This window comes from Bombina bombina, chromosome 8 (genome assembly GCF_027579735.1).
Source record: "Bombina bombina isolate aBomBom1 chromosome 8, aBomBom1.pri, whole genome shotgun sequence".
In the NCBI taxonomy this organism is placed as follows: domain Eukaryota; kingdom Metazoa; phylum Chordata; class Amphibia; order Anura; family Bombinatoridae; genus Bombina; species Bombina bombina.
In genome coordinates, this window is record NC_069506.1 from 211,367,645 (window position 1) to 211,391,711 (window position 24,067).

A 24,067-nucleotide genomic window follows, 5' to 3' on the forward strand; every position below is an offset into this window, starting at 1 on the left:
ACATTTAAACACCAAAAAACTCTAAGCCATCTCCGTGGAGATGTTGCCTGTACAACGGCAAAGAGAATGACTGGGGAAGGCGGAGCCTAGGAGGGATCATGTGACCAGCTTTGCTGGGCTCTTTGCCATTTCCTGTTGGGGAAGAGAATATCCCACAAGTAAGGATGACGCCGTGGACCGGACACACCTATGTTGGAGAAAGTTAATTTATTCTGGCATCTGTGGTAATCTCTCACGTTGGACAATGGAACCCCATTCCCAGTGACACCAAGTCGGGAGATGTCCACCAAGAGAGAAATTGTCTGATGGCAGGGTATAAATGTATTAACTGCAACAGGTTGGAGTGGAGTGATCCCCATTTCACTGTCTCAGCATGCAAAGCTGTAGATGTCACAAAAGAAACCTTGCAAATGGCATGGCATCCGACAATGCTATAATGAGACCCACGACCTTCATGCACTGTGTTACAGAAGGGTAGGCAAGTGACTGAAGCTTCTGACAGACTGACTGAAGTTTGAGTTTGCGTTGGTCTGTCAGAAAAAGTTTCATTGCCACAGAATCAATGATAGCTCCCAAATAACACACTTTCGTTTGAGGTGTGACAGAACTTTTGTCCACATCGACCTTTCAGCCATGACTGAAAAAACCAGAGCAGTTTCTCTGTATGAGTGACTGCTAAAGGTAAAGATGGAGCCTGAACCAATATATTATCCAGGTATGAACCACTGCTACTCCTTGAGCCCGAATCACTGAAAAAGAGCTCTCAGAACCTTTGTAAATATCCTGGGAGCAGTAGCCAGACCAAATGGTAGAGCTGTTAACTGATAGTGCTTTTTTAGAAAAGCAAACCGCAGAAACTGATGATGATCCACTTTGGACATGAACTGACCCTAAAGTACTAGAGGCAGAATTGATCTGATGGTTTCCATCTTGAAGGAGGAAACCTTTAAAGGGACACTGAACCCAATTTTTTTCTTTCGTGATTCAGATAGAGCATGCAATTTTAAGCAACTTTCTAATTTACTCCTATTAGCATATTTTCTTCATTCTCTTTCTATCTTTATTTGAAAAGGAAGGCATCTAAGCATTTTTTTGGACAGCACTTTTTATTGGTGGATGAATTTATCCACCAATCAGCAAGGACAACCCAGGTTGTTCACCAAAAATGGGCCGGCATCTAAACTTACATTCTTGCATTTCAAATAAAGATACCAAGAGAATAAAGAAAATTAGATAACAGGAGTACATTAGAAAGTTGCTTATAATTTCATGCTCTATCTGAACCACGAAAGAATTTTTTTTTATTCAGTGTCGCTTTAAGAACTTGTTGAGAGTCCGTAGGTCCTGGATGGGTCTGAATGTCCGTACTTCTGAACAATGAAAAGGTTTGAGTAAAACCCAAAAAAGAAAAAAGGGCGGCTACTGAACTACTGAAAAAAGTATGTTTATTCCATATAAAATATAGATAGACAAAAAGCAAAAAAAGATATAAGACACAACATACCAAGGAGGGAACAGCAGACTTACATATTTCGCGCACACTTGCGCTTAATCATAGTAGCTGAATACAAGCAAGATCAGCTGTGATACTTACAGGGACGGCACACCAATCAGGGAACCCTGTTTAGCAATTATATGAAAGAACAGGTATCACATCAGTATAGAACTTAAAGGTGTGCTACCTCAGTAAGCACCACAGATCAGAAAATATTAAAAACATAATTGATATAATTGATATACTTGAGAAGGGTTGCAATCTGGCATTTAAACACTGTGTGATAAAGACTTAGTGATATTAAATTATATTATATTGTAAGTCCACAGTATACACATGAATAAAAACATGCATATGTATACGTAACTGAACCAATGGTGTTTTCAATTTTGTGTGATCATAAAGCACTTACATACAAAAGAATTTAACAATTCATTATTAAATTTAGGAAAAAGATATAAAGCTGTTTTCAAAGCAATACTATTTAAATCATCAAATACAGTCATGATTCATAATGATTGATAGACAGTCATGATTCATAATGATTGACAACTGACAAAGGATTTTTTTAAAACTAACCATATTGCTCTCTTTTTTTTTATCATTTTATTTTTGTCCAACAATGAGTACAGATTCCATAATAAGAAAGTAACATAATATTTCAATTCACCGGTACCAGGAGACATAAAGTAAAAGAAAAAATAACAAAGAAAAGAAGACAATAACAGTCATAAAAGAAAAAAATGTATATTACATATCATATACCTAATTGGCTGAACTAACCAGTCTGTCTTTAGTAACTCAATGTTGGCATGTTTCTTTTTATTTTCCCTCCTCTTCCACCCTGTTAAAACCAAGGAGAAAAAAAAAATAATTAAAAAATAAATAAAAAGGGGGGGGAAGGAAAAATTCTCGAATTACACTAACCCACATCGGATCACCAGATACCTAGTAATACTAACTCCGAGTTCTTAAATGGAGAGATCAAATAATCGATTTCTCTTTCAGGGAAAATCTTAATGAATGGCGCCCATTTATGAAAAAATTTCTTTACGTCACATTCTTTATCTATATTGGTGTTTTTCTGTTCTAAGACACATTGTTTCTTTAGGTGATTCCTAATTTCTGAAATAGTTGGTATCGCCCTCAGTTTCCATTTCTTACATATCAGATATCTGGTAGCTAAGATACAGGGAGTGCAGAATTATTAGGCAAATGAGTATTTTGACCACATCATCCTCTTCATGCATGTTGTCTTACTCCAAGCTGTATAGGCTCGAAAGCCTACTACCAATTAAGCATATTAGGTGATGTGCATCTCTGTAATGAGAAGGGGTGTGGTCTAATGACATCAACACCCTATATCAGGTGTGCATAATTATTAGGCAACTTCCTTTCCTTTGGCAAAATGGGTCAAAAGAAGGACTTGACAGGCTCAGAAAAGTAAAAAATAGTGAGATATCTTGCAGAGGGATGCAGCACTCTTAAAATTGCAAAGCTTCTGAAGCGTGATCATCGAACAATCAAGCGTTTCATTCAAAATAGTCAACAGGGTCGCAAGAAGCGTGTGGAAAAACCAAGGCGCAAAATAACTGCCCATGAACTGAGAAAAGTCAAGCGTGCAGCTGCCAAGATGCCACTTGCCACCAGTTTGGCCATATTTCAGAGCTGCAACATCACTGGAGTGCCCAAAAGCACAAGGTGTGCAATACTCAGAGACATGGCCAAGGTAAGAAAGGCTGAAAGACGACCACCACTGAACAAGACACACAAGCTGAAATGTCAAGACTGGGCCAAGAAATATCTCAAGACTGATGTTTCTAAGGTTTTATGGACTGATGAAATGAGAGTGAGTCTTGATGGGCCAGATGGATGGGCCCGTGGCTGGATTGGTAAAGGGCAGAGAGCTCCAGTCTGACTCAGACGCCAGCAAGGTGGAGGTGGAGTACTGGTTTGGGCTGGTATCATCAAAGATGAGCTTGTGGGGCCTTTTCGGGTTGAGGATGGAGTCAAGCTCAACTCCCAGTCCTACTGCCAGTTTCTGGAAGACACCTTCTTCAAGCAGTGGTACAGGAAGAAGTCTGCATCCTTCAAGAAAAACATGATTTTCATGCAGGACAATGTTCCATCACACGCGTCCAAGTACTCCACAGCGTGGCTGGCAAGAAAGGGTATAAAAGAAGAAAATCTAATGACATGGCCTCCTTGTTCACCTGATCTGAACCCCATTGAGAACCTGTGGTCCATCATCAAATGTGAGATTTACAAGGAGGGAAAACAGTACACCTCTCTGAACAGTGTCTGGGAGGCTGTGGTTGCTGCTGCACGCAATGTTGATGGTGAACAGATCAAAACACTGACAGAATCCATGGATGGCAGGCTTTTGAGTGTCCTTGCAAAGAAAGGTGGCTATATTGGTCATTGATTTGTTTTTGTTTTGTTTTTGAATGTCAGAAATGTATATTTGTGAATGTTGAGATGTTATATTGGTTTCACTGGTAAAAAAAAATAATTGAAATGGGTATATATTTGTTTTTTGTTAAGTTGCCTAATAATTATGCACAGTAATAGTCACCTGCACACACAGATATCCCCCTAAAATAGCTAAAACTAAAAACAAACTAAAAACTACTTCAAAACTATTCAGCTTTGATATTAATTAGTTTTTTGGGTTCATTGAGAACATGGTTGTTGTTCAATAATAAAATTAATCCTCAAAAATACAACTTGCCTAATAATTCTGCACTCCCTGTAGATAAGTTGACTAATTTTTCATTAGGCTGACGTTCCTCTCCAGGCCTCAGACAAAATATAATCTGAAACAAAGAGAGGGCTATCAGCTCAATTTTAAGTATATTCTTAAGCCAATATTCCAAGTTACTCCATAGATTTCTCATTCTAGGACAAAACCAAAACATGTGTATTAAATCCGCAGCTAAGTAAGAACATCTAGGACATTTATCAAATTCAGAGTTTCGGACTCTAAGGCCTCTCTCCGGGGTGAAATATGCCCTATGCAGAGGTTTCAGGTGAGCATCTCGCCAGTTGGAGGAAAGAGTTGTTTTTATTACCTTATTCAATGAAAGTTGAATAATTTTAGGTTCTATATTACTGTATGGAATTAAATTATTCCAGATCAGGGCCAAATTCTCCACTAGCGGGGCAGCCTTACTGAGGCTCAGCATATAGTAACACGGAGAAATGGACATAGAAGAATCTCTAGTTATTGTAAGCCAAGTTTCTAATTTGCCCAAAGTCCAGCTCCAGTCAACCCTGTATGCAAGATCTACAATATAGTGTCTTATCTGTAAGTATGCGAAAAGATCTTTGTTTAGAAAGTTGTATTCATCCCTCAATTGTGCAAAAGATTTGACACACTTTCTATCCCAATCAATTAGATAGATAACTCTATCCAATCCATTGTTATGCCATCTATTGAAAACAGGTGAGTCTAAGCCAGGTTTAAAATTCGGGTTTCTAATTAAGGGAAGGTATTGCTCTCTAATGAACTCTGGTGTATAATTAGTCATGGGATAAGTCAGAAAGGAATACATATATGTATAAATATAAATGTAGATATATATATATAACATGGACTGATGTATTGATAATAGAGGTATTATACTAATATGAAGATATATGTATAGCTATCTATATATTAAAAATACTCATGTGTTTATTCTAGTCCACAAAATATCTCATATCCCATTCTAAATTCATACCCAAAGGTGACCGTGTTTTCAACTTGTAGATCCAAAATAATTCTTTTTTATCTAGGACCTTACATATATCACCCCCTCTGTAAGGGGTTCTAGCTATATCTATAACTTTGATTTTCAACTTTGGTATGTTTGTAAGATGATAGAGATTAAAATGTTTTGCTACCACTGAATCCTTATTGAAGTTCTTAACGTCCCTAAGATGTTCCCTAGCCCGGTCCCTAAGAGATCTGCTCGACTGACCTACATATATGGCTCCACAGAGCTGGCAGTCTAAAAGATAAACTATGTAGCTAGTAAGACACGTTGCATAGAAATCAATCTCAAAGGAATCACCAGTCATTTTGCTATAGAAACTCCTCGTGAAGTCCATAACCTCACAAGTGAGACAATTGGAGAGATGTGCCCTGAAGTTGCCTGTACCCCTAAGCCAGTTATCACTGGCTTGAGTATTTGATCTAACCAAACTCGGTGAAAGTTTGGAGGCTAATGTGGGTGGCTTCTTGGCAACAAATCTGCAATCTTTTACATATGGCTGTAATATCTCATCACCCTTTAATATGTGTAGATTGCACATATTGAATTATACTGCGAGGAGAACTGGGTAGAAAAAAAACACACTACATTCATCGAAATAATTATTTTTACTTCCACTAGTGTAAGTATTTTTGTTGATATTAAAATTATTTGACTCAGACGATTGACCATTTACATGTGGTTTCCAATCTTTTATTTCTTCAAATGTTTTAAGTAATTTCTCACCGTTATACCCTCTAGCTTCCAATCTAGTAATAAGTTCCTTGCCACATTTAATATAATTATCCATAGTGCTCGCATTACGTCTGAGCCTGATAAATTGGCTTCTAGGAATTGATTTCACTAGGTGTGGGGGATGGCATGAGGTGGCATGAAGGATAGTATTACCAGCCGTCTCTTTTCTATATGTGGTAGACACAACCTTATGGGTAATGATGTCACCGCGTACATTGAGATCCAGGAAGTTAACATTATCATGATGTATTTCACCTGTAAATTTTAAGTTCACATCATTGGTATTAAGAGTTGTCAAAAAGTCATGGAAAGGAAAATCCTCTTTAACAATAAAAATAAGATCATCTATGTACCTCATGTACAGAAGGATGCCGGACTTGAAAGGTTCCCCTATGTCATAGATATGTTGGAGCTCCCACTTACCCACAAATAAATTTGCATATGAGGGGGCAAATTTTGCCCCCATAGCCGTTCCTTGACATTGCAAATGAAACACAGAATCAAAAACAAAATAATTGTGGGTAAGCAGGAACTCCACAACCTCAACAATATATTGTTTTATCTCATCCGTATAGGATGTATTTCTCTTTAGGAAAAATTCCAAGGCCCGGCATCCCTGCACATGAGGTATAGAAGAGTACAAAGATGTGGCATCTATTGTAACCCACTTATAGCCTGCATGCCAAACAAAATCGTTCAAAATATCCAGCAAATGACCTGAATCCCTGGTGTAACTATAAAGATTACTAACCAAGGGTTGTAATATGCTGTCAATCCATTCAGACATAGGCTCCAAAAGGAGCCTATGCCTGAAATGATTGGGCGGCCAGGTGGGGACAGAAGACTCTTATGTGTTTTCGGGAGATAGTCAAAGATGGGTGTAATAGGATGTGTTGGTAAGAGATGTTTAGATTGGTCTGTTGTGAAAATCCCCAAGGAGACTGCCTCTTCAAGAAGTTTGAGGAGTTGTCTGGAGAAAATGAGAGTAGGATTGGACTCTAATTTTCTGTAAGTATTAGTATCAGAGAGCTGTCTATTGGCCTCTATCAAATAATCTGACTTGTTGAGAACAACAACATTGCCCCCTTTATCAGAGTTGCGTATGACAATGTTGTCATTGTCAGCAAGATCTTTAATGGCTAGTCTCTCCTGAGCAGTTAAATTCTGTCTAATTCTGACATTAGAAGATTGACAATTTTCTTCTAATTTTAACACATCCTCCTCCACCCGCTTGTGGAAGGAGTTCAAAAAACTACCTCTGAAGTGCCTAGGATAAAAACTGGATGTATGTTTATACGGAATCGGAAGAGAAACCTCATGCTGCCCATCTGAAGTATTACTATCAAAATTAGTCAAAGTTTCAATTAAACCAATGTCTGCAAAGGAAAACATTTTATTCCAATTTACATTATCATTAACGTTATTAGTTGTAGCTTTACAAACATCATGGGTTACCCTATGTTCAGAATCATGAAAAAATCTTTTGAGTGTCAACTTCCTCACAAATTTGTTTACATCAATAAGAGTCCTAAAAGTTGAGAATTTGCACGTAGGAGCAAATCCTAGACCTTTCTTCAAGACTCCCTCATGTTGTGGCGTGAGTTGTACATCAGACAGATTTATGAAGTCCATAGGTCCTGGATGGGTCTGAATGTCCCTACTTCTTCTGAACAATGAAAAGGTTTGAGTAAAACCCCTTTCCTTGGCCTGCCAATGAAACTGGGGACAATTACCTTCATATCATCTAGGTCTTGAAAGCACTGAAGAAAAAACACTCTTTTGTTTGGTCTTTTGGAAATGTGAGAAAAGATAAACCTCCCCTGTAGAGGCCGATATCTGAATCCAATTCTGTAAACCTGGGAAACAATCTCCAGTACCCAAGGGTCTCGAACAGACCAAGCCCATGCCTCTTGAAAAGGCCTTGTGTGCCCCCTACCGAAGAAGAGTCCGGATCGGGGACAGCACTTTCATGCTGTTTTTTAATCAGAAGCAGACTTCTTGGGCTGCTTGAACTTGCTCCAGATGGAATGTGCTCTCCAGGGAGGCCTAGAGGACTCATTCTTCTAGGAGGAAAAGTTAGGTCTTTTGTTATTGTTAGGCCAAAAGGAATTAAAATGGCCAATGGACTTTCCCTTAGGCTCAGACTTCTTATCTTGAGGGAAAAAAGCTCCCTTGCCTCCTGTTACAGTAGAAATAATTTAATCCAAACCAGGACTGAACAGCTTCTTACCCTTAAATGCTAAAGACAAAAGTATGGACTTAGAAACCATGTCAGCTGACAAAGATTTTAGCCAAATAGCTCTTCTGGACAAAACTGCAAGTGCAGTATTCTTAGTATTTATGCAAGTGATCTGTAACTTACAGTGTAGGACCTTGTGGGCAGAACACATTAACTTGCAAGACAGGAGGGGGCTAAGGCACTGTGACACAAGTGGCTTGCTTGTGACTCCATAGATAAGAATTAAACTGCACTAGTAGTACTCTCCTCAATTCCTTTCTTCAAGGAACTATCCATTGAGGGAAAATAAACTTGATTGAACATAAACAATAATAACATAAAATTGCTTTACACCTCTATCCTTGCTCGCTCCTTGACGAGCCAAAGAACTGATGGGAGGGAAGGGAAGTTAGGAGGGATACTTAAAGATCTGGTGTAGGTTGTCTTTGCCTTCTCCTGGTGGCCAGGTTAGATAATTCCCAAGAGTAAGGTCTTGTGGACTCTCACAACTATTAGAAAGAAGTATTATTTTCATAAATTCAAAATATGGTCACTTCAGTTATATTAATTTAAATAATGATTGAACACATGTGCTGATTAATAACTGTGATTAACACCACACTTTGTTCTTCTTCGGGCTACATTTTGTTGCCCACTTACCCATAGTCTTTACTGGTTTACCTGATTAATCAAATTAGAATTGTTAATGTTTGTTAAAGAGGAGTCAGGAGGCAGCAAGGATACTTTGATCATTAAAGATATTCAGAAGAAGCTAAAGATTGAATGGACTTCAAGGTTGGTAAGCTGAATAGTTTTTTCTCTTTTTAAATGTTTTAATTTAATTAAAAGCGACTAGGTTTTAGGAGATTATTGGCAATAGTGGATGGGATTGCGTAGTAGGAAGTTAAAATGGTGTGTGTAAATTTAGTTATCAATTGGGATTATATAAGGTAATCAAATGTTGTGGCTGTTATAAGTAGATGGTGCGATTATTTGTAGCGCTATAAAAAAAATCTTGTTTGACTAGATGTTTTAAAGTGATTCCATTATAGCATCTTATATAGTCTCTAGCCCACAGTATAAAGCTTATATTAGATATTAAAACAACTTACCAGTATTTTTTTTAAAGCAAAAAAATAATAATAATGTTTACCCCCCCTTAAATAAACCTAACACTACCTAACACTACCCCCCTGAAGATCATCCTACCATTGAGTCGTCTTCAGCCAGCCAACCCACCAATGGAACTGAAGAAGAGATCCGGAGCGGCAGAAGTCATCATCCAGTCATCATCCAGGCGGCGCTGAAGAAGTCTTCCATCCGATGAACTCATCATCCAGGCGGCGCTGAAGAAGTCTTCCATCCGGGCGATGTCATCTTCCAAGCGGCGTCTTCAATCTTCTTTCTTCCGGATCCATCTTCATCCCGCCAACGAGGAACATCCTTCTTCCCTGATAGCCGACGACTGAATGAAGGTTCCTTTAAGGGACGTCATCCAAGACGGCGTCCCTTCAATTCCGATTGGCTGATAAGATTCTATCAGCCAATTGGAATTAAGGTAGGATAGAATCAGTCAATCAGATTGAAGTTCAATCCGATTGACTGATCCAATCAGCCAATCAGATTGAGCTCACATTCTATTGGCTGATCGGAACAGCCAATAGAATGCGAGCTCTATCTGATTGGTAGTGTTAGGTTTATTTAAGGGGGATTTGGGTTAGTTTAGGGGTAGGTGGGTGGTGGGTTTTAATGTTGGGGGGGTTGTATTTTTCTTTTACAGGCAAAAGAGCAGAATAATTTGGGGCATGCCCCGCAAAAGGCCCTTTTAAGGGCTGGTAAGGTAAAAGAGCTGGTAACTTTTTAATTTAGAATAGGGTAGGGCATTTTTTTAGTTTGGGGGGCTTTGTTATTTTATTAGGGGGCTTAGATTAGGTGTAAGTAGCTTAAAATTGTTGTAATATTTGTTAAATGTTTGTAACTTATTTTTTTTATTTTTTGTACTTTAGTTAGTTTATTTAATTGTATTTAATTGTAGTTATTTGTAGGTAATTTATTTAATTAATTTAATGATAGTGTAGTGTTAGGTTTAATTGTAACTTAGGTTAGGATTTATTTTACAGGTAATTTTGTATTTCTTTTAGCTAGGTAGTTATTAAATAGTTAATAACTATTTAATAACTATTCTAACTAGCTAAAATAAATACAAAGTTACCTGTAAAATAAATCCTAACCTAAGTTACAATTAAACCTAACACTACACTATCATTAAATTAATTAAATAAATTACCTACAAATAACTACAATTAAATACAATTAAATAAACTAACTAAAGTACAAAAAATAAAAAAAATAAGTTACAAACATTTAACAAATATTACAACAATTTTAAGCTACTTACACCTAATCTAATTATTAATTATATTGTAGCTATCTTAGGGTTTATTTTACAGGTAAGTATTTAGTTTTAAATAGGAATAATTTATTAAAGTATAGTGTAGTGTTAGGTGTAATTGTAACTTAGGTTAGTTTTTATTTTACAGGTAAATTTCTCTTTATTTTAGCTAGGTAGCTATTAAATAGTTAATAACTATTTAATAGGTATTGTACCTAGTTAAAATAAATTGAATGATGCCTGTAAAATAAAAATAAATCCTAAGATAGCTACAATATAATTATTATTTATATTGTAGCTATATTAGGTTTTATTTTAAAGGTAAGTATTTAGATTTAAATAGGATTCATTTAGTTAATAAGAGAAATATTATTTAGATTTATTTAATTAATATTCAAGTTAGGGGGGTGTTAGTGTTAGACTTAGGTTTAGGGGTTAATAATTTTATTACAGTGGCGGTGGTGTAGGGGGGGCAGGATAGGGGTTAATAAATTTATTATAGGTGGCGACGGTGTAGGGGGGGCAGATTAGGGGTTAATAAGTTTAATATAGTTTACGGCGGGGTCCGGGAGCGGCGGTTTAGGGGTTAAACTATTTATTTAGTTGCGGCGAGGTCCGGGATCCGCAGGATAGGGGTTAATAACTTTATGTAGTTGGCGGCGGTGTAGGGGGGGCAGGATAGGGGTTAATAGGTATAATGTAGGTGGCGGCCGGGTCCGGGAGCGGCGGTTTAGGGGTTAATACATATATTATAGTTGCGGCGGGCACCGGGAGCGGCGGTTTAGGGGTTAACATATTTAGTATAGCTTGCGGTGGGTTCCGGGAGCGGCGGTTTAGGGGGTAATACATTTATTTAGTTGCGGAAGTGTAGGCGGGACAGATTAGGGGTTAATATGTATAATGTAGCTTGCGGTGGGCTCCGGGAGCGGCGGTTTAGGGGTTAATACATTTATAAGAGTTGTGGCGGGGTCTAGGAGCGGCGGTTTAGGGGTTAATAACTTTATTGAGTTGCGGGGGGCTCCGGGGGCGCCGGTATAGAGGGTAGAACAGTGTAGTTAGTGTGGGTGCTTAGTGACAGCTTGTCAATAAAGCTGTCAAAAAGCCGAAGAGCAGCGAGATCGGATGTGTGATAACTCTCACAGTCCGCTGCTCATCGCCCCGTACTTGGTGCGCGGCTTTTTGACAGCTTTTTTGATAACTTAGGCGAACGTATTCAGGTCCGCGGCAGCGATGGTAGGCGAGCTTAGACGGGCGTATTGGACCGGCGAAGGCAGGTAAAGTAGACGGCTTGATAACTACCCCTCAATGACTGTTAGTTGAAGGGCCATTATACACTCATTTTTTCTTTGCATAAATGTTTTGTAGATGATCTTTTTATAAAGCCCATAAAGTTTTTTTTTTTTTAAAAATGTATAATTTTGCTTATTTTTAAAGAGCATTTCTCTGATTTTCAGACTCCTAACCAAGCCCCAAAGTTTTATTTGAATACCGTCAGCTACCCTCTCCAGCTTGCTCCTGTTTGTGTAAAGGGTCTTTTCATATGCAAAAGAAGGGGGAGGGGGGGAGTGTCTTATTTCCCACTTGCAGTGGGCTTTCCAACTGCCTTTTCAACAGAGCTAAACTGACAGCTTCTAAGTAAGTTTTTAAACAGTTTGATACTGGATTTTTATATCAGTATCTGTGCATCTTATTCTTTATAGTAGTGTCTATTACATGCAGTTATATGAAAATGAGTGTATACTGTCCCTTTAACACCAGTCCGATGTTCATCGCACCGTACTAAACGCGCGTGTTTTTGATGTTTTTTTATATAAATAAGTAGATCGTATTCAGATCCGCGGCAGCAATGTTTCGCGAGCTTATTGACGCCGGCGAATGCAACATAGTTGACGCTTTGATAAATAGGCCTCTCTGTCTGAATTATGAAAGAAACAATTTGGGTTTCCTGTCTTTTTATAATGGGATTACTTCATAATGACTAAACAAAATATATTGAGAAATAGTGATGGTGCAAGGTTATAAAGATCATCTTCTAGTTAATGTCATGAATCAGTTGATGGTGTACAGTGGTAGGAACATTTTAGAGAAAAGTTACCCTATCAGCATAACAATAATCATAGATAAGACTACTGACCAAATATGAAACAAACTAGAAGATGACAACTAGATAACAAGACGCAGAAAACAACTGGCAAACCGTACATCTAGAAAATGAAGCACTGCAGTGTAAGGTTAAAGGGACAAAAATGCCCAAAGTAAATTTTCATTATTCAGATAGAGCATGCAATTTTCCAATTAACTTCTATTATCTGATTTACTTGGTTCTCTCTGTGTCTTGTTGCAAAGCATACCAAGGTAGGCTCAGGAACAGTGATGCAGTGCTGAAAGCTAGCTGTGCATTGGTGGCTGCAGATATATGCATCTTGTCATCAGGGATAGGCATGCACCAAGACTGTGGTGGACATTTTCCAAAGTACAGATCTTAGTGAAGGACACTAAGGTATATTTAAAATTAAAAATATCAAAAAACACTCTCTTTACCGAGAGGGTAGTGAGTGCATTGTGGAAAAGCCATCCAACAGAAGTGGTAGAGAAAGTGAAGGAGTTTAAACATGCATGGGATAGGTATACCCTATGCTAGATCAGTACCACACACACACTGGATTGCACACTCTGTATCACACACACCCTCACAGTCTCACACCCACACCCGCTTATACACTATCACACACATACCTTCATAGTCTATCTCACACACATTCGATTGCACACTATCGATTGCACACTATCACCCACACACACACCCTCACAGTCTCATACACACACCCACCCACACTCTTACACATATCTTTAGTCACACACATACACTTGCAGTCTCACACTGTCACACACTCTCACACTCTTTCACTCTTTTGCACACTGCCACACACACACTGTCTCACTGCCTCAGCCTTTCACACACACACTCTTGCACACTGTCACGCACACTCACAGTCTCACACTGTGTCCTCCCTCCACGCCGCAAAACATTTGGCGGACACTGCAAGGGCCAGTCATGGACACCAGTGTCCGTGTACGGACACCTTGCCTATCTCTGCTTGTCATTGGCTCACCAAATGTGTTCAGCTAGCTCCCAGCAGTTCCCCTTCAACAAAGGCTAACAAGGAAATAAAGCAAATTTGATCAAATAAGTAGTCTGTAAATTGTATGTCTGAATCATGAATGAAAAAATGTGGGTTTTATGTCCCTTTAAAAGATTCTGAAATAAAGTCACAAAAAGAACACAAATCAAGAATAGGTGTTCATGTCAAACATAAACATAGAAACAATGAATTTGAAATTTGTTTAAGAACCTAAAGATGAATCGAGTCTACCCATTAATGTATAAACATTTACATCCTAGGAGAAATAAACAAAAATGTGTTATACACATCACTAATACATATGCACACAATGCATCAGACAAATAAAATAAATATAGTACATGACATTCAGATGCACAGAGAGGCCATTCTGCTCCTCATATTTAGATGTTTTGCAGTAGAAGCAGCTTACTGAACTGATTGGTAAGATGACTATTTTAAATGGGACACCACATGTCCTTCAACCTTATCTCACTTTTTCTTTGAAAAACATAAATTATGCTTACCAGATAATTTAATTTCCTTCTGTATAAGGAGAGTCCACTGCATCATTCCTTACTGTTGGGAAATACTAAACCTGGCCACCAGGAGGCAGCAAAGACACCCCAGCCAAAGGCTTAAATACCTCTATCACTTCCCCCCATCCTCCAGGAACAGTAGGAGAAATATCAGGGTATAAATGGTGCCAGAAGAAAAATAAAATTTAGAGGGCCGCCCATCAGAGAACACGGGCAGGGGCCTTGGACTCTCCTTATACAGAAGGAAATAAAATTATCTGGTAAGCATAATTTATGTTTTCCTTCCTAATATAAAGAAAATCCACAGCATCATTCCTTACTGTTGGGAAACTTATACCCAAGCTCTAGAGACACTGATAATGGGAGGCGGACCATAATCAGAGGGCACCACAGCCTGCAAAACCTTTCTCCCGAAAGCTGCTTCAGCCGAAGCAAAAACATCAAACTTGTAAAATTTAGAAAAAGTATGTGAGGAGGACCAGGTAGCCGCCTTACAAATCTGATCCATAGAGGCCTCATTCTTAAAGGCCCAAGAGGAAGCCACTGCTCTAGTAGAATGAGCCGTAATCCTCTGAGAAGTTTTATGTCCCGCTGTCTCATAAGCAAAACGGATAACACTCCTTAACCAGAAAGATAAGGAAGTCAAAGAGACCTTCTGACCCTTACGCTTCCCAGAATAGACAACAAACAAGGAAGTTTGTCTAAAATCCTTAGTAGCCTGAAGATAGAACTTCAAGGTGCGAACCATGTCCAAATTATGAAGCAAACGTTCCTTCGAAAAAGAAGGATTGGGACACAAGGAAGGAACCACAATCTCTTGATTGATGTTGCGGTCTGACACGACCTTAGGAAGAAAACCTAACTTAGTACGTAGGACGGACTTATCAGAATGGAACACCAGACACATTGCAAGGCAGCAATTTCAGATACTCTGCGTGCAGAAGCAATAGCCAGTAGAAAAAGAACCTTCATAAAAATCCTTGAAGCAGTAGAAAGACCAAACGGAAGTGCAACGAACTGGAAGTGCTGGTCCAGGAACACAAACCTTAGGAACTGGAAGTGATCCTTGTAGATTGGAATGTGAAGAAAGCATCCTTCAGATCTATAGTGGTCATGAACTGTCCTTCCTGAACTGAGGGAAGGATGTACCTTATCGTCTCCATCTTGAACGAGGGAACATTTAGAAATTTGTTTAAGCACTTTAGGTCCAGAATCGGGTGGAAAGTTCCCTCCTGGTGGTTGATGTAAGCCACCAAGGTTATATTGTCTGATTGGAATCTGATAAACTGGGACAAACCCAGAAGGGGCCAAGCCTTCAGAGTATTAAAGATCGCCCGAAGTTCCAGAATGTTGATCTCCTGTGACGAAAGGCAAAGAATGACTGGGGAATGGGGGAAGTGGGAGAGGTATTTAACCCTATGGCTGGGGTGTATTTGCCTCCTCCTGGTGGCCAGGTTCAGTATTTCCCAACAGTAAGGAATGATGCCATGGACTCTCCTTATATTAAGAAGGAAACAGTATTTTAATATTTTTAAACTGCAAAGTAATTTAAATGTTTCTTCTGAAAAGATATATAGTATAAGCTACAATAAAACTCTATGTCTAAAGCCATATAATATAAGCTGCTGTAAAACTCTACGTGTAAAGCCATATAGTATAAGCTGCAATAAAACTCTAAATATAGTAAAGGCCTTTATTATGTTTTGATAGACTGTACATTTGCCGAAGCTATTGCTCTATGGAGTACTGAAACAGACCCTTAATCTTTTTATTATTTTATTTTGCTGGATATATTATTGAGAGTAAATATTTACTGCTTATTCCTACATTGCTTTTATTGTTAAGACCCATGGAAACATTAAAGGAACACTAACGTCAAAATTAAACTTTCAGATGCAGATAGAGCACACAATTTTAAACAACATTCCAATTCACTTCCATTATTTAAATGTGCGCAATCTTTTTATATGCACACTTTCTGAGGCACCAGCTACTTCTGACCATGTGCAAGAATTCACAGAATATACGTACATGCATTTTGTGATTGGGTGATGGCTGGCACATGATGCAGTGGGAAACAAAATGTAGCTAACTTTGAATTTTATCAGAAAAAAAATCTATAACTTATTTTAAAATCAATTTAAGTGTTTTTTCAATGTCTTTTTATTATGTATTTGCTAACTATGGGCCAGATTACAAGTGGAGCGTTAAATATTGCTTTGATGAAAGTGATATTTGGGCTCTACTGTGTAATACCAGAGCATGATAATGTCCGCTGGTATTACAAGTTTTCAGCAATGCGAACACGACCTTCCTTCCATAGGCTCCTATAGGAGCCTCGTTCTGATGCTGTCATACACGGCATCAGAACTCGCACAGCACACAGGGAAAGTAGCGCAGTGATGGGTAGCAGTGTTAAATATATATATGTATATGATTATATACATATATATTTATGTGTTAATATGTGTATTGTATATACACATATTAACATATAAATATATATGTATATAATCATATACATATATATTTACTGGGAACACACAGTTCCCATTGACCACAATGTAAAGGCACTTTTCAGTGCTGTTTTTTTTTCTAACACCCCACTCCCACCAACTTTAGCCCCAAAATACTGCCTAGGACAGTAATTTTACTAAAAAAATATATTTTCTGCCATCTTTATTTTCTAATAAAATATACTACACTATATTTTGGGGGTATTTGGGGCAGATTTATAAAATTAAACAGAGATTTAACCTCTGGTTAATTTTATAAGCGCTAATTGCTGCCGCAAGGTCGAGGTAGCAATAACCAGCCGTTTGAAATGGTTGATTAATTATTGCTCTCCCGCAAATGGCTAATTTGACTGTTTGTGGGCGCACAATAATTTAGCGCTCCACTTGGAATCTAGCCTTATGTTTTTCTACTGTGTTAAGTGGTCCTTTAAAGAAGCATAGAAAAAAAATGTTATACTAAAATGGAAATTGTGCCAAAATGAAGCATTGATAGAATATTTGTGGTGGAATTCCCCGCCATGATATTGCATACATAAACACAACTACTAACGTCATCACAGAATGAATCATATGTAATAACTCATATCTGGGTGTGCATGCTTTTACAGATCATTATCCTCTGTATCAACTAATGTGCCGCCATTGAATAGGTATTAACCCTATGAGTGCTAATGACGGCTCTAGCTGTCACTAGCACTCACCCACCTTGAGGGCAATCTGGATGCTCCCACCTACTCCAACCCCAGAGATCTGGCCTGAATAGTGAGAGGCATCGACGGGGCTTCACAATTTTCACTGTGATGTCACACGCAATGACGTGATGATGTCCCAGCACAACTTTATTTAAAGTTAACAATAGAAAATATAGGGAAATGGGGGCATGCTGCTTGGAAGCCTGTATCTCAGGCATCTAAGCAGCTACAGACCCCCAAGACCCAAAAAGTAAAAAACAAATATATTTAAAAAAGGGGAAAAAAATCCAGCTTAGCACCCAGGTGGAAATGGCTTAGCAGCCAAAGGGTTAATATACAATCTGTTAATTTGAGGTTATGCCTTTTATGCAGGTTTTTTACATTTACTGTATATATTTTAGCATAGCTATTTAAATGTCCCTGTTATTAATATAGTTTCATTATAACATTAATAGGGTCACATTTACAATATTTTGGTAAAAGGGAATAAGTTAACTTCACTAATAACTCATGTTGATATTATATGACCTCCCTGAGCTGCTTGTTTATGTTTTTTTTTTTGTTGTTGTTTTTTTAACCTTGGTTGAACTTGAAGGAGAAGGAAATCTTTAGAAAACATGAATTGGCCAATTATAGCTTTAGAGACTATCGCCATCTACTGGTGGAAAAATAAACCGTCTGTTGCATTCTAGCTTATTAATACATTTTATGGAATTAATGCTATTCAATCAATGTGAACTGTACTTTATCAGCAGGGGAGAAGTTACATTTTTACAAAACACACACTCACCCATACACAGGAGGGTAACCGAGCAACACAAAGCAGACTGCTGACTGTACACCAAATTGCAAAAAAATGTGACCACATAGAGTCCAGACAGACGGTTTGTTTAACAAAAGAGGGCAATAAGGCTGGAATTATAAGAACAGAGGATGACCTGTCTCAAAGGGACATTATATCTTCTTATAAATGCATCAGAAATTAAACAGTATGTTATAAAATATCTGCAAAATTTACAAAATAAATGTTTTAATAATCATTTTGCAGTCCAGTGACAAACCCTTTAAAAGTTTGTTGATTGTTTATCTTATCATCATTGCTATGGAAAATTAGGGATACATATAATTATATAAATAAAATAAAAAATACACTGCAGCACTATGTGCCAGGCTGCAAACATATTCACCAAACTGGAAGTGCAGCATAACCAAGTGAAAACGAAAATACCCAGGGTGCTGCACACAGTGGTGAATCAGAGAAATCCCCAAACATTAGGCACAAAATAACAATGGCGACTGGTGATAAAAAAAACAAAAATTTATTCAAATATTCAAAGAATAAAATCATGGAAAGGGCTATAAAGAGAGGTCTGATGTGTTGTGCGCCCTCTAGTGGGTCTTAATGATAGACTATGTAAACATAGCTATATACAGTCTATGGTTACTCACAACTAGGGGGTGCAAACCATGTCAGATTTCTCCCTTCATAGTCCATATTTCCATGTTTGTATTATTTTAACGTTTGTTTAAATAAATGTTGTTGTTTTTTTGTTAGTTTTTTTTATCTTGTGCCAATTGTGTACAGACATGCATAAGCCCTTGCACATAGGGCATAGGTATTTAGGAGGGTCAGGGTTCTGAATTTCACAGCATGCACTGCAGCCTCTCTAGGGAAGTGAAAAAACTAAAATTTTCAGATTTAAATTACAGGAAAATCAGGCAAAATAAATAATGGACATACATTTTCACTTTGCATTACTAAGCCTTTTATGGGGAGTTACATTAATAAAAAAAATAATGGAAGGAGTGAGTTTAAAGGGACATTGTACACTAGATTTTTCTTTGCATAAATGTTTTGTAGATAATCCATTGATATAGCCCATCTGGGAGTGTTTTTGTAACAATGTATATTTAGTCTGCTTATTTTTTAATAACATTGTGCTGATTTTCAGACTCCTAACCAAGCTCCAAAGTATCAGATGTAGACATGCGTTTACAGACTCCTGCTAAATACTGTTTGTGTAATCTGTCTTTTCACATGCAGGGAAGGGGGGAGAGGGAGTGTCTGTTCTTCCTGGTTTCCTAGCCCATTTCACTGGGTGTCCAAGCCTAACCTCATCAACAGTGCTAAACTGGAAACTTATAAGTAAGTTTTTAAAAGGTTTTACACTGTATTTTTATATCAGTATCTGTGCATATTCTTCTTTATGGTTATGTCTTTTACATGCAGTTATATGAAAATTGAGGTACACTGTCCCTTTAATCTAAGATGAATAATTTTGATTAGTATAGCTATCATTACAAACTTACCTGAGACAGTTCATACGTATAAACAAAACACCTTTTATTTAAAATAATACTCTAAATATAATAAACAATGCTGATGTTCCTAATTAAAATCAGGTGAGGTTATAAATGTTTATAGTCAGATTTTTTTTTCTGTGGATTTCCTGTAACCTGTCTTGACCTATTGACGGATAATTTTGAGTTATCTGGAATTATAGTTACAAAATTACCCATTTCCTGTGGTTTAATTATGATAATTAACTCCCCTGAACTTTGCCAGCTACGCTACTGATAACTTTCTTTCTTACTAAACATGTAAGTGGTTGCTAGTAGATGTTATAACTTGTGCATTTCTTTAAAAATAAGCTTTAATTTATTTATTCTATAGATACACTATATGGCCAAAAGTATGCGGACACCCCATTATTTTTTCAACTGTTTCAGCCACACCTATTGCTAACAGTTGCATAATAAACATTGGCAGTACAAGGGTTGTACTGAAGAGCTCAGTGGCTTTAAACATGGCATTGGCATAGGATGCTACCTTTACAACAAGTCCGTTTGTGAAGTTTCTTTCCTACTAGATCTAGCATTTCACGAGAAAACACTGCGGATCATGTCCGCTTGCACATTGTTAAATTGGCCCCTTGGGATGAATTGAAACGCTGATTGTGAACCAAACCTTCTTGTCCAACATCAGTGCCTGACTTCACAAATCCCATTTGGCTGAATAGGCATATTTCCTAAAGACACTCTCCAAATCTTGTGCAAAGTCTTGGAAAGGCATTTTCAACAAGCTCATGTAGGTGTGATGGTCAGGTGACACATATATTTGGCCATATAGTGTAAAATACAATTATGTCTTTTTTTTTAGATAGCTGTTCTAACAAGAAGAAACTGTTACAGCTAGATTACGAGTTCTGCGTTAGCCTTAAAAAGCAGCGTTGAGAGGTCCCAACGCTGCTTTTTAATGCCCGCTGGTATTACAAGTCTGGCAGGTACAGGTGTACCGCTCACTTTTCTTCCCTGACTTTTGGCTACCGCAAATCCCCTTACGTCAATTGCGTATCCTATCTTTTTAATGGGATTTGCCTAACGCCGGTATTACAAGTCTTGGAAGAAGTAAGCGGTACACCCTCTCCTGTCAAGACTTCTACCGTATTTAAAAGTCAGTAGTTAAGAGTTTTATGGGCTAACGCCGGAACATAAAACTCTTAACTAAAGTGCTAAAAAGTACACTAACACCCATAAACTACCTATGAACCCCTAAACCGAGGCCCCCCACATCGCAAAAACCATAATAAATTTTTTTAACCCCTAATCTGCTGACCGGACATCGCCGCCACTAAACCGCCACGCTCCCGCCTCGCAAACACTAGTTACATTTTATTACCCCCTAATCTGCCATCCCTAACATCGCCGACACCAACCTACAATTATTAACCCCTAATCTGCCTCCCCCAACGTCGCCACTACTATATTAAATGTATTAACCCCTAAACCTAAATCTAACCCTAACCTTAACACCCCCCTAACTTAAATCTATTTTTAATAAATATAAATAAAATTACTATAATTAAATAAATTAATCCTATTTAAAACTAAATACTTACCTATAAAATAAACCCTATTATAGCTACAATATAACTAATAATTACATTACAGCTATTTTAGGATTTATTTTAATTTTACAGGCAATTTTGTATTTATTTTAACTAGGTAGAATAGATATTAAATAGTTATTAACTATTTAATAACTACCTAGCTAAAATAAATACAAATATACCTGTAAAATAAACCCTAACCTAAGTTACAATTACACCTAACACTACTCTATAAATAAATAAACTAAATTAAATTAAACTAATTACAATTAAATAAAATAAACTAAATTACGAAAAAAAACCCCACTAAATTACAGAAAATAAAAAAGAAATTACAATTTTTTAAACTAATTACACCTAATCTAATCCCCCTAATAAAATAAAAAAGCCCCCCAAAATAATAAAATTCCCTACCCTATACTACATTACAAATAGCCCTTAAAAGGGCCTCGCATTCTATTGGCTGTTCCAATCAGCCAATAGAATGCGAGCTCAATCCTATTGGCTGATTGGATCAGCCTATCAGATTGAACTTCAATCCGATTGGCTGATAGCATCAGCCAATAGGATTCTTCCTATCTTAATTCCAATTGGCTGATAGGATTATATCAGCCAATCGGAATTCAAGGGACGCCATCTTGGATGACGTCACTTAAAGGAACCGTCATTCGTCGTTAGTCCGTCGGAAGAAGAGGATGCTCCGCGTCGGATGTCTTGAAGATGGACCCGCTCCGCGCCGGAAGGATGAAGATAGAAGATGCAGCCTGGATGAAGACTTCTGCCGTCTGGAGGACCTCTTCTGCCCCGATCGGATGAAGACTTCTGCCCGGATTGGATGAAGACTTCGGCCCGGCTGGGTGAAGACGGCTCAAGGTAGGGTGATCTTCAGGGGGTTAGTGTTAGGTTTTTTTAAGGGGGGATTGGGTGGGTTTTTGAGTAGGGGTATGTGGGTGGTGGGTTGTAATGTTGGGGGGGGTATTGTATTATTTTTTTTACAGGTAAAAGAGCTGATTACTTTGGGGCAATGCCCCGCAAAAGGCCCTTTTAAGGGCTATTTGTAATTTAGTATAGGGTAGGGAATTTTATTATTTTGGGGGGCTTTTTTATTTTATTTGGGGGATTAGATTAGGTGTAATTAGTTTAAAAAATTGTAATTTCTTTTTATTTTCTGTAATTTAGTGTTTTGTTTTTTTCGTAATTTAGTTTATTTAATTTAATTGTAATTAGTTTAAAGGGACAGTCAACACCAGAATTTTTATTGTTTTAAAAGATAGATAATCCCTTTATTACCCATTCCCCAGTTTTGCAAAACCAACACAGTTATAATAATACACTCTTTACCTCTGTGATTAACTTGTATCTAAGCCTCTTCTGACAAACCCCTGATCACATGACATTTTATTTATTATCTATTGACTTTCATTTTAGCCAATTAGTGCAGTGTCTGCCACAATCCACGGGCGTGCTCACAATGTTATCTATAGGGTTTACCTGAACTAGCTCTCCCCTGCTGTGAAAAGCAAATACAAAGCATGTGATTAGAGGCGGCCTTCAAGGGCTTAGAAATTATCATATGAGCCTTCCTAGGTCTAGCTTTCAACTAAGAATACCAAAAGAACAAAGCAAAATTGTTGATAAAAGTAAATTGGAAAGTTGTTTAAAATTACATGCCCTATTTGAAACATGAAAGTTTTTTTTAGACTTGACTGTCCCTTTAACTTAATTTAGTTAATTTATTTATTTATAGAGTAGTGTTAGGTGTAATTGTAACTTAGGTTAGGGTTTATTTTACAGGTATATTTGTATTTATTTTAGCTAGGTAGTTATTAAATAGTTAATAACTATTTAATAACTATTCTACCTAGTTAAAATAAATACAAAGTTGCCTGCAAAATAAAAATAAATCCTAAAATAGCTATAATGTAACTATTAATTTTTTTTGTTTTTTTTTATTGTTTCTTCTGAGTGACTCTTACAGGTCTAAACTAATCTATTAGGGAAGATTCAGAGCTGATAGTTAAAATTATCATATATCAAAGACATCTTGAAACTTAAAAAGAATTTCAATATTTGTGGTTCTCTTAAAGGGCCAGCAAAGGTCCCAAATTAAGCACTACATTGTGTTTAGAATAGAGGGCAACCCAATATGAATGAAGGCTTAAAAACTGTATTGGGAGTTGAGGGCGATACCAAAAACCTGGTTTAATAGACATTAAGAAACCATAGGCCCTCTTAAGGGGGAGCCCATTTAAATAAATATATATAGTGACTTGCACATCAATTAACCATCCCATCCCATAAATGTGAGCAAAAGAATTTCTCTTGAGGGATCTCTTTAATTATAAATAGAGATAACAGGGTGTTTTTTTAGGTATTGGGCTCATCTACCAAATAGCTGAGACACGTAGAGGTTTAAGAGAGGTGCATATCGTTTAAACGTTGGTTCTCAGAACTACATATTCTAATCGCCATTTCCTGGTCTTATTCACCAATCAATCACCTTTTTTTTTTTTTCTGTATAAGCACTTTCACTTGCACTTGGAGTTCACTTCTTGTAATAGCCTCACCCCACTTTCCCTCCACACCTAATCTTTTTACCCCAGTCACCCCACACATGGGTGTACAATTGTGCACCTAGGCACTGTTTTTTTCCCCACCTCACTTCTCCCCCCACTTAATGGATAAATTTGTCACCCCCAAACATAATCCAGGC